General features: G+C 37.9%; 4 non-coding genes across 4 annotated transcripts; 2 read left to right on the forward strand and 2 right to left on the reverse strand.

Moving 5' to 3' along the window:
• Positions 1-428: 428 nt before the first annotated feature.
• Positions 429-619, reverse strand: LOC144445146 (U2 spliceosomal RNA). Its single transcript, XR_013481888.1, has one exon. It is a non-coding gene; the product is annotated as a U2 spliceosomal RNA (small nuclear RNA).
• Positions 620-1,636: 1,017 nt separating this feature from the next.
• LOC144445151 (U2 spliceosomal RNA) lies at positions 1,637-1,822 on the reverse strand. The gene has a single exon (XR_013481893.1). It is a non-coding gene; the product is annotated as a U2 spliceosomal RNA (small nuclear RNA).
• Positions 1,823-5,278: 3,456 nt separating this feature from the next.
• On the forward strand, positions 5,279-5,469 carry LOC144445153 (U2 spliceosomal RNA). The gene has a single exon (XR_013481894.1). It is a non-coding gene; the product is annotated as a U2 spliceosomal RNA (small nuclear RNA).
• A 1,016-nt stretch (positions 5,470-6,485) lies between these two features.
• Positions 6,486-6,676, forward strand: LOC144445157 (U2 spliceosomal RNA). Its single transcript, XR_013481896.1, has one exon. It is a non-coding gene; the product is annotated as a U2 spliceosomal RNA (small nuclear RNA).
• Positions 6,677-12,513: the final 5,837 nt, after the last annotated feature.

Consider the following 12,513-nt stretch of genomic DNA (forward strand, 5'->3'; position numbering starts at 1 on the left):
GTTGGAGTTGGTCGTATATTCTGTTTTGTAGTCAGAGTTTACCAATTGCCTTGGAATGTTAGTTTTTCGAGTAGACTATGCACAATGTTCTGGGAGGCTTTACATCAGGATGAGGTTTCCTGAAAAAACCCGGAGTGGTATTATTCCAAGAACCTGGGATTATTTTCCTTAGCAACAACTTTGTGAAAGATAGAACCAAGCAATAACAAGGTTTATTAGATCTAGGGAGCATGTAATAAAGTCTCGCTAAATGATCTAGAAACAGTGAAAGTAGTGAGCTCTTGCCATAAAAACAAATTGACAGGGTTATTTTAGTTCAAACGTACATTTCAAAGCGACAGAACAATATTAACGTCCAAAATGATTTGTAAGAACAATGTCAAGTCTACCAGAAAATTCAACTATTACTTCTATTCTTTATTTCGATAAGACGGTGGACCGTTCCCGGAGGTACTGCAATACCAGGTCGATCCGTGGCCAGGTCGGAGCAAGCTCCTATTCCATAGCCCGATTGCAAAAATCAGTTTAATATCGAGCTGCTCGATGAGCAGCGTATCAGATATTAAGCTGATAAGAACAGATACTACACATGATCTTAGCCAAAAGGCCGAGAAGCGATAACGGTGAAAGGTACTCTGGGGTGGCCTATGTGCGGGTTAAAAGACCTAGTACGGTTTCAGGTAAGGTAAGGGAAAGGTAAATTCTCGATCTTTCTTACCAAAGTTTAATTAAATATCTGCATAGGAAATGATCTTCAATTTCTCCGAAAATGTACATGACTTTAGTATTATGTATATCTCAATGTTTAAGCATGTAAAATGCAGGAAACAAAATCCATTCAAACTAACAACTAGGTACTGTTGGCCACTTCTGGATGACCAGTAACCATGGTATTGTTTGGAAGAATGACTGCATAGTGATATGCAAATGTACTTGGTCAGATTGACACCTTGCTACATCCGGGCATCTGCTACCATTAGAAATCCTGACAATTTTATGAAAGTTGATCAGTATATTTGTGTACCTGTTTTAAGTTGTATTGTGAAGTCCAAAATGGAGGATAACGTGACATTTGAAAAAGAAAAAGAAGTGTAATTATTGTTTATTTTTGTATATTATGGATTTCTCATATGCGTTATTGTAAACGCAGTCTGTGGAGAGAACAGTCCCGGCCTGAGGATACCCGTACCAACTAGTGGTTTGAAACGATAGTCAGTCATCACATTCATACATAAGTTCTCGTCTTCCTCCTTTGATTCCTAAACAAGTGATTTGTTCGAAACATGTCTGTCATAGATTGTCTTTAAAGTATAACTGACAAAACGTGCATTTGACTTTTGGACAACATTGACGAGTCCTTTTTGTAATGGCCGGAAAAAACATACCCGTCAGGATCCCCTTCGAATAAGCTGCCCGGCTCCCGCAGATCTAGGGAACCATGTGAGAAAGTCTCGCTAAATTATCTAGAAACAGTGAAAGTAGTGAGCTCTTGCCATAACAACACATTGACAGGGTTATTTTAGTTCAAACGTACATTTCAAAGCGACAGAACAATATTAACGTCCAAAATGATTTGTAAGAACAATGTCAAGTCCACCAGAAAATTCAACTATTACTTCTATTCTTTATTTCGATAAGACGGTGGACCGTTCCCGGAGGTACTGCAATACCAGGTCGATCCGTGGCCAGGACGGAGCAAGCTCCTATTCCATAGCCCGATTGCAAAAATCAGTTTAATATCGAGCTGCTCGATGAGCAGCGTATCAGATATTAAGCTGATAAGAACAGATACTACACATGATCTTAGCCACTTGGTAGATATTCATATTCTGTATGTAGTGGATGTGTTGAATCTTTGATAATTTTTGTAGCAGTCTTAAACGATTTGAGTTTATACAATGTAGAGTTATCAGATAGTTCGTAGAATTCATTATTAACTAATTTTCTGCATATGTTCCTAGGACGGTTTAGATCGTGTTTAAGATAGGTAGGCAGCATATCATAGAATGCAATGTTCGCATAACTGAGGACTGTATAAATGGTTGAATTGTAGAACAAAGAAATGACATTCGAGCTAACATTTAATTTCCTCATGGACCTTGCAAAATACAACCTTTTATTTGCTTTTTTGAGCTTATTGTCCACATGTTGCGCAAAGGACAATTTATCATCAACCATACAGCCAAGATATATATATATATACTGATGTTCTTTCGACTTGCATATTGTTAATTTCAACAGGTTGTTTTTCTGCTTTATTCCGTCGGAAGTCAAAAATTAATTCTTTTGTTTTTGGCACATTAAGATCAGGGTAGTTATCTTTACACCAGGTGTTGACAAACTCGATACACTCCACATACTCAATGTCATCATCATTTGATATAAATCCGACAACAGCTGTATCATATGCATATTTCTCAATCATCGCGCCATTATTGTCCCATGCCAAATCATTTGTGTAAAGTACAAAAAGAACTGGTGACAGCACACAGCCCTGTGGTGCACCTGTATTAACTGTTATTATGTCGGATACACCATACTTAGTGCGGACATATTGTGATCTTTCGGTGAGGTAATCTAAGATCCATAATTGCAAGTATGCCGGTACATTGAGTGCATTCAGTTTATTAAGCATTGGATGTGGCTGGATAGTGTTGAATGCTGAGGAATAATCGATAAATAGAACTCTAGCTGTATTCGATGACTTGGCGTATAGATGCTTAGTAAGGCGATGTATTAAAGTACAAATTGCGTCATCAGTTGAACGTCCAAGTATGTATGCGAATTGCAAAGGATCAAAATTATCCTTTACATGTGGCATAAATAATGCTAAACCAATTCGTTCAAGACATTTAGACAGAATAGATGTGAGGGTTACAGGTCTAAGGTCATTGATAACCTGTGGTAGATCTTTCTTTGGAACAGGTACTATCTCACCAATCTTCCAAGATGATGGATATGTGCATGTTGACAACGATAGCTCAAATATATAATGGATTATATAAAATAAACTATCCTTACACTGTTTTAAGAGATTACCACTTAGTTTGTCTGGACCTGGTGCTTTGTTCACCTTTATTCCTTTGAGCACTTTACGAACATGTTCTTCGGGTAGCACGAAAGCCTCTTCATCTACAGTCCCTACTAATTGTTCCTCGATGTAGTTCTGCTCATTTCGAAAATCAGTGTTATCAAAGCGGGCATAGAATCGATTTAGACGCGCTATTGCACCAGGTTCAGTCAAAATAGCCGGATATCTACGTTTCTGACCCATACCAGTGAGAACTTTTAGGCCTCTCCATGCATCTTTAGAATTATTAGTCATAAATAGGCTCTCACCTTTATTTTTGTAATCACATTTTGCTTTTCAGATTATATCATTCAACAGGGTTTGTTTCTCGTGATAATTATCTTTACCATATGACTTATGTTTATCTATAATAGCCTGTCTTACATCAGACGTAACCCATGGCTTGTTATTGGCATACACTTTCACCTGTTTAGTTTGAAAATGTAAATTACTACAAAACGTTATGTATGAAGTAACTACATCCGTCAATACAATCACATTGCCATCGGCATCCTGTATGAATAAATTCCAGTCTGTTAGATTAAAGCATGTGTTCATTTTATCCATACTTTCTTTATCCATTACCACTTTTGTCATTGTTGTTGGTTTGAACTGTTTCACTTTCGGTTTATACTGTGGTGTCATATGAATCATATTGTGATCGCTGGTTTTCAATAGTTGTTTACATTTGTAGGCTTTCTTTACATTGCAAAAGAATGGGTCTAAAAGTGAATCTTTTCGGGTATTACATGAGACACATTGCTCAAAACCACGGAGCAGCTGTTTTAAATCATTTACACAGTGATTAGCATCGCCAAAAATAAGATGTAACATATCGGGTTTGTTATTTGAGTTGGTGGTAACGACGTCCTGCAATATTTTCATAGCAGCGTCCTTTTTGGCATCCGGTGGAATGTACAGTACAGTTATAAAAATATTAGTAAATTCTCTTGGTAGATAGAATGGTCTTACTGACACTGAAAGTATTTCAATATCTGGTGTACACACACTGTTCTTTACACATATATATATTATTACACCAACGTTCATTAACATATAGGGCGACTCCACCTCCTTTGCTTTTTCCTGATTGAACTGTTCTGTCACCCCTCACCAGATGAAAACCAGTGACATCCATAGCACTGTTCGATATTGAACTTTCAAGCCAGCTTTCTGTAATACCCAGTATGCATGCCTCGCGATATTCATAGAGGTATTTACAGTTAGCACTTAGTTCGTCCATTTTATTGACAAGCGACCTGGCATTGCCAAAAGTTACAGATGGGGCGAATGGTCTATCCCTTCGTTTTCTTGCCTTTACTCTAATCCCAGCTCGTTTCCCTCTATAGTGTTGAGCCTTTCTCGAGACTTGCTCACATGGTCCCTAGATTTACATGAGCCGGGCAGCTTATTCGAAGGGGATCCTGACGGTTATGTTTCTCCCATATCATTACAAAAAGGTGGATTGGGACTCGTCAATGTTGTCCAAAAGTCAAATGCACTTTTTGTCAGTTATACTTTAAAGACAATCTATGACAGACATGTTTCGAACAAATCACTTGTTTATGAATCAAATGAGGAAGACGAGAACTTATGTATGAATGTGATGACTGACTATCGTTTCAAACCACTAGTTGGTACGGGTATCCTCAGGCCAGGACTGTTCTCTCCACAGACTGTGTTTACAATAACGCACATGAGAAATCCCTAATATAGAAAAATAACCAATAATTAAACTTCTATTTCTTTTTCAAATGTCACGTTATCTTCCATTTTGGACTTCACAATACAACTTAAAACAGGTACACAAATATATTGATCAACTTTCATAAAATTGTCAGGAGTTCTAATGGTAGCAGATGCCCGGGTGTAGCAAGGTGTCAATCTGACCAAGCACATTTGCATATCACTATGTAGTCGTTCTTCCAAACAATACCATGGTTACTGGTCATCCAGAAGTGGCCAACAGTACCTAGTTGTTATTTTGAATGGATTTTGTTTCCTGCATTTTACATACTTATACATTGAGATATATATAATACTAAAGTCATGTACATTTTCTGAGAATAATGCAGATCATTTCCCATGCAGATATTTGATTAAACTTTGGTAAAAAACCTCGAGAATTTACCTTTCCCTTACCTTACCTGAAACCGTACTAGGTCTTTTAACCCGCACATAGGCCACCCCAGAGTACCTTTCACCGTTATCGCTTCTCGGCCTTTTGGCTAAGATCATGTGTAGTATCTGTTCTTATCAGCTTAATATCTGATACGCTGCTCATCGAGCAGCTCGATATTAAACTGATTTTTGCAATCGGGCTATGGAATAGGAGCTTGCTCCGCCCTGGCCACGGATCGACCTGGTATTGCAGTACCTCCGGGAACGGTCCACCGTCTTATCGAAATAAAGAATAGAAGTAATAGTTGAATTTTCTGGTGGACTTGACATTGTTCTTACAAATCATTTTGGACGTTAATATTGTTCTATCGCTTTGAAATGTACGGTTGAACTAAAATAACCCTGTCAATGTGTTGTTATGGCAAGAGCTCACTACTTTCACTGTTTCTAGATCATTTAGCGAGACTTTCTCACATGGTTCCCTAGATCTGCGGGAGCTGGGCAGCTTATTCGAAGGGGATCCTGACGGGTATGTTTTTTCCATTACAAAAAAGGACTCGTCAATGTTGTCCAAAAGTCAAATGCACTTTTTGTCAGTTATACTTTAAAGACAATCTATGACAGACATGTTTGGAACAAATCACTTGTTTAGGAATCAAAGGAGGAAGACGAGAACTTATGTATGAATGTAATGACTGACTATCGTTTCAAACCACTAGTTGGTACGGGTATCCTCAGGCCAGGACTGTTCTCTCCACAGACTGCGTTTACAATAACGCACATGAGAAATCCCTAATATAGAAATATAAACAATAATTACACTTCTTTTTCTTTTTTCAAATGTCACGTTATCCTCCATTTTGGACTTCACAGTACAACTTAAAACAGGTACACAAATATACTGATCAACTTTCATAAAATTGTCAGGATTTCTAATGGTAGCAGATGCCCGGATGTAGCAAGGTGTCAATCTGACCAAGCACATTTGCATATCACTATGCAGTCATTCTTCCAAACAATACCATGGTTACTGGTCATCCAGAAGTGGCCAACAGTACCTAGTTGTTAGTTTGAATGGATTTTGTTTCCTGCATTTTACATACTTATACATTGAGATATATATAATACTAAAGTCATGTACATTTTCTGAGAATAATGCAGATCATTTCCCATGCTGATATTTGATTAAACTTTGGTAAGAAAGATCGAGAATTTACCTTTCCCTTACCTTACCTGAAACCGTACTAGGTCTTTTAACCCGCACATAGGCCACCCCAGAGTACCTTTCACCGTTATCGCTTCTCGGCCTTTTGGCTAAGATCATGTGTAGTATCTGTTCTTATCAGCTTAATATCTGATACGCTGCTCATCGAGCAGCTCGATATTAAACTGATTTTTGCAATCGGGCTATGGAATAGGAGCTTGCTCCGTCCTGGCCACGGATCGACCTGGTATTGCATTACCTCCGGGAACGGTCCACCGTCTTATCGAAATAAAGAATAGAAGTAATAGTTGAATTTTCTGGTGGACTTCACATTGTTCTTACAAATCATTTTGGACGTTAATATTGTTCTGTCTCTTTGAAATGTACGTTTGAACTAAAAATAACCCTGTCAATTTGTTGTTATGGCAAGAGCTCACTACTTTCACTGTTTCTAGATCATTTAGCGAGACTTTATTACATGGTTCCCTAGATCTAACAAACCTTGTTATTGCTTGGTTCTATCTTTCACAAAGTTGTTGCTAAGGAAAATAATTCCAGGTTCTTGGAATAATACCACTCCTGTTTTTTTTTCAGGAAACCTCATCCTGATGTAAAGCCTCCCAGAACATTGTGCATAGTCTACTCGAAAAACTATTATTCCAAGGCAATTGGTAAACTCTGACTACAAAACAGAATATACGACCAACTCCAACATCACGACATTGTTTATCCAAGGGTAATGCAAGTAATACCCCCAAAAGAGACTGGCATTGTATCTGGCAAAATAAGATATATTAGAAAACAATGTGAAGGAATTGTCTTGGAAATGCGTCCATAATATTTTGCAAACGAACGCGTAACTTAGTAGATGGAGTCATAGAATAGCAAGTAATTGCCCGAGAGAAAATTGCAAAGAAAACGAATCACGGCACCATCTCTTCAAAACGTGCTCTGTACCTAATTCACTCTGGTCTTGGGCTGATAATATTATATTTCGTCTGTGCATAGACCCTCCACCAAGGTGGAGGGTCTATGGTCTGTGTGAACAATTGGAAGTGATAAAATGTGACTAGGATTTATGCTACAGTCTCATCAAATTTCCATTAAAAAATAAATAAATAAATAAATAAATCTAAACATGATACCTGCGTTTTGTACCGACCGATCGTAGAATGTAAACTCCCCTGGCCATCATTCGCCGTTTCTAGAATGTATTTTGTGCAATCACAGAATGTACCAAAATGTATTAAATGTATTTCGTGCAAGATTTCTGCTTTCTGTCAACAAATGTAAAACATGCAAGATTAAAATGAAGAAAAATATATTGTTAGTCTAGAGTTGAAATATGTTTGTGTCGAAAACGTGATGTCCAAAGAGTGAAACACCAAACTGACACCATTTTAGCTATTATAACTGGTAGTAAATTCAGTACATGTATAATGAAAACCGATGCAATTTCTCTGTGAGAAAGTCTCTGAAAGTTTTCCATAAAAGTTTACACTCGCACATGTTAATAAATTGTTCTGAGACTGTGAAATGTATTCTGCATGTGTTTGAAAGTATAATAGTATGTTTTAGCTCAATGACTTTTGATTGATGTCAAATGTAGATTTATTTATATTCAGAGCCAATTCTCTATTTGTATACACACTTTTATCAGTTGGGAAACATTATAGACTAGGTGTTCAGTTTAACTTCTTGGTTTATTGAAAATAGATATGTTTTAGCATATATCCAGTATATTGATGGTTTATATAATGTCGGAAAGACGAAACGCAAAATCGTGCAGATGGAATGGCTCGTGCGCTGCTGCAAAATGATCATAGACAAGTTTGGGCCGCAGTTGCTGACATTAATAATAAAAGAGTTCCCCTAGCAACGAGTATAACGATGCAACTGGTGAACAACAAATAGCGGACATGTGGGGCAGTCATTTTAAATATCTGTTGAATTCTGTCGGTAATATGAAGCATAAGTCTGAGGTAGAGAATGCGTATGAAAATTGTGTTTTTTTCACAAGAGTTAAATGTAAATACTGATGAAATTCGTAAGTTTTTCAATGACCTTCCATCTGGTAAGTCTCCAGGCTCTGATGGCCTGAGTGCCGAGCATCTCAAGTATGCAAATAGTAGACTGGCAGGTCATGTTGCCCTTTGCTTTTCTGCCATGCTTGTCGAGATGAAGTACCAGATAGTATTGCAAATGTTATTCTTGTTAAAGATAAAACTTCAGATCTCTCGAACAAGAACAATTACCGACCCATTGCTCTAACTAGCATGTTTTCAAAGGTTCTTGAATATGTTTTACTTTGTATATGCGAACATAACTTGTATACATCTGACAATCAATTTGGTTTTAAGAAAGCTCATGGAACTGATATGTGTATATTTCTACTTAAAGAGACAATCGGGTATTATAAGTCGAATGGCAGCCCAGTTTTCGTATGTTTCCTTGATGCTGAAAAGGCGTTCGATAGAGTGAACCACTGGACTCTCTTAAAGAAAATGATTGACAGATCAGTGCCGACCTATATTGTTCGGCTACTTTCAAATTGGTTTGTAATACAAAAGTTTTGTACTCGTTGGTCAAATTCTCTTTCCATGTGTTTCAACGTAACTAATGGAGTTCGACAAGGGGGAATCTTATCCCCATTTCTTTTCAATGTTTGTGTTGGTTCACTTAACAGGTCACTGTCTCGTGCCAGGGTTGGTTGTGAAGTGGGTGGAATTGCAATTAATAACTTGTCATATGCGGACGATATATGTCTTATCTCTCCATCTATCAAAGGCCTCAGAAAACTTATTAATATCTGTGAACAATATGCTGATGATCATGATATCATTTATAATGCTAGAAAATCTAAATGAGTACACTTTAAGGCATCCACAAAACTGTCTGTCATTCCCCCAATCAACCTTTGTGGGAATCTTCTCGAATTCGTATCAAGTTTTAATTACTTGGGACATGTTTTTACTGATGACCTGAAAGACAATCGGGATATTTTGAAACAGCGTAGAGCACTTTGTGGTAGAGCCAACTTTTTATTGAGAAAGTTTTCTGCATGTACTATATCGGTGAAACTGCGTCTCCTCACAGCGTTTTGCAATAACATTTACGGAAACCATTTATGGTGTGACTTCAATGCAAGTAATATACAAAATATAATTGTCTGTCACAACAATGCGTTCCGGAGACTGATAGGACTTCCAAGTTCTGCCAGTGCATCTAACATGTTTGTCTCCAATTCAGTTAATCCTCTCTCTGTTTTGAGAAGAAAGGCGGCATTTAGGTTTATACTACGTCTTTTTGACAGCCAAAATGTTCTGATTTATCGTGTTATTACTTGTGATGTACGGTTCTGTGGGCTTCAGGCCCACTGGTTGAAGATTTTATATTTATTTTTTTCTTTTAAAATAATACCTTTTGTAATATTCTCTGTTTGCATTTGTCTGTTATGTAAAAATTATGCTGTCTTGTGGTATATTTTTGTTCTTCTCTGGACCATGGGTCTGTAATAAAACTTTAAATAATAATAATAATAATAATAATATCACTATGTAGTCTTTCTTCCAAACAATCCCATGGTTACTGGTCATCCAGAAGTGGCCAACAGTACCTAGTTGTTATTTTGACTGGATTTTGTTTCCTGCTTTTTACATACTTAAACATTGAGATACACATAATACTAAAGTCATTTACATTTTTGGAGAAAATGCAGATCATTTCCCATGAAGATATTTAATTAAACTTTGCTACGAAAGATCGAGAATTTACCTTTCCCTTGCCTTACCTGAAACCGTACTAGGTCTTTTAACCCGCACATAGACCACCCCTGAGTACCTTTCAACGTTATCGCTTCTCGGCCTTTTGGCTAAGATTGAAGACTACAGAAGACGTACGTGTCTGAAGGAAGGGACTGATTGACCAGTATCTGAGAAAAGAAAACAGAGATAAGTAATCAATAATAAAATGTATTTTCAGTTTGCCTTTGACAGTTTTTGAACTACTCTTATTGCCATTTTTAAGGCAACTGAGCAAAAACAGGCACTCCCCAATCCGGGTAAAAACTCAATTTCTTTTTCCTTTCCTTTAAACCATGGTCATCAAGAAGGCCAAAGTCTTGAGTATTCTATCTATGGAGGAAAATGTAACTCCAACGAAGGTCTTTTCTTTTCTTACAGACAATGGGGTAGAAGTAGAACCCCATCTTGAAGCTGTTGAAGGAATAGCAGCGTCGAAGTACGACATTACTTTTCGTTCTATTTCTTTAAGAAGAGAATTCTTTACTAAACTAGAAACCCCCCCCCCTCCCTTTACTCTCTACTATATCTTATGAAGATTTCGTTTTTGTCACGGCATCCTTTGTCGGTAATGATCTTGAGGATTGTTTCGTTTAACACGCGCTTTCACCTTACTGCGAAATATTAGCTGCGCGCAAATGTGTATACGCTGATTTCCCATCATGTTACAATGGGCTGCGACAGTACAAAGTTAAGCTTCGACGAAACATTCCACCAAAGATCAGAGTCTGTAACCAAAATATATGGTTTTCGTGCGCTGGGCAACCAAAAATTTGTGCAAAATTCAGTGCGGTAAAAGTGGCCATTTTTGCCAAGCAGTGCACGGTTGAAACGTGTTTTAGATGCCTTGAGCAGGGGCATACTGTCGAAACGTGCACAAAGAAAATAAAGTGTACCATATGTAGTGACGAGGGACACAGCTACAGGGCTTGTCCTCTCTCCTTTGCTAATAAAGTGTCTATAACGGACAAATGGGTACCAAACTGAAAATGAAAACGACAAAACAAATACAAGCACTGAACCAGACATTGAAACAAACACGAACACCGCACAGAACGATAGTCACACAATGGAAACAGCTGACAACCATACAGACAATACACCACAAGAAAAAACAGATGACACAAACCTACCTTTACCACCGACACCTGATATCTTCTCTCTTGAAAAGGTCACACCTGCCAGCGGTCCACAAAGAGAGAAACGAACATCATCCGATCTCGAAACCGGCTCTGAGGTGGAAGAAAACAAAAGACCAAAACCCCCTGAACTTATAAATTCTGAAAACGATTCACAGGAAGAAAACTCCACAAATAACACAGAAACACGATACTCTCCCATTTCAGGAGACATTAGTACCTCAACAGAGACAGAGAGATACTATGACAGTCAACAAAATTACACCACACAAACAGACACAGATTTCAACAATAGTGACAACGATATATAGTACCAGAATCCTTCGAAAACAGACAGATTAAATCAGCTGTAAGCAAAATGAGAGACTCATTCTTACATAGGTTAAATGAAATAGAAGTAAGGTGCTGTAAAACACATAAATCTAGCGAGAACTGTCAAACAATACTCACCGGCTGGCCAATGTTGATTGCACACCTACAGAACACACACAATTGCTTAGACACGATTGAGTTACCTTGCCCCATTAGGAGATGCACTTCCAAATCCAAAAACACTTCAGACTGGTTACACAACTGCTGCCACAGACACCCAGACTTCGTCCTAAATAAAGACACACATTTCCTTGATCATTATTTCTTCAATTAATTTTCCCCTCTTCTATCATTAAACACACATGACAGTACCCTCTCTATTATTTCACTTCATGGCTACCTTGACCATTCTGACCATTAATGTCGATGGCTTGAAGAGTCCTTCAAAAAGGTCGCAAATCTTCAACCATTGCCGCAATAAGTATGATGTTGTTTTCCTTCAACAAGTTCACATAAATTCAATCAGTGAAGAGAAGCAATGGACAAATGAGTGGGGTGGGAATACCATTTGGAATTTTGGCTCTCCAAGTAGTAGGGGGGTGGGGGGGTGGGGTGGGAGTCCTTCTCTCCCCGAACACTGAACTCCATCACACCAACGTTAAAAAAGATGACAATGGCAGAGTGATATCGTGCACTGTCCACATCGATGGAACATCGCTCTCCCTGATCAATATTTATGGCCCAAACATTCCAAATCATCGGCCTCCTTTTTTTTAATTCTTTACATAACTTCTTCCAAGGAGGAGACTCTATTCTAATTGGGGGTATTTTAATGGCGTCGAAAAACAATTAGACAAACTAGGAGGC

Source organism: Glandiceps talaboti, chromosome 13 (assembly GCF_964340395.1).
Source record: "Glandiceps talaboti chromosome 13, keGlaTala1.1, whole genome shotgun sequence".
NCBI classification, from domain to species: domain Eukaryota; kingdom Metazoa; phylum Hemichordata; class Enteropneusta; family Spengelidae; genus Glandiceps; species Glandiceps talaboti.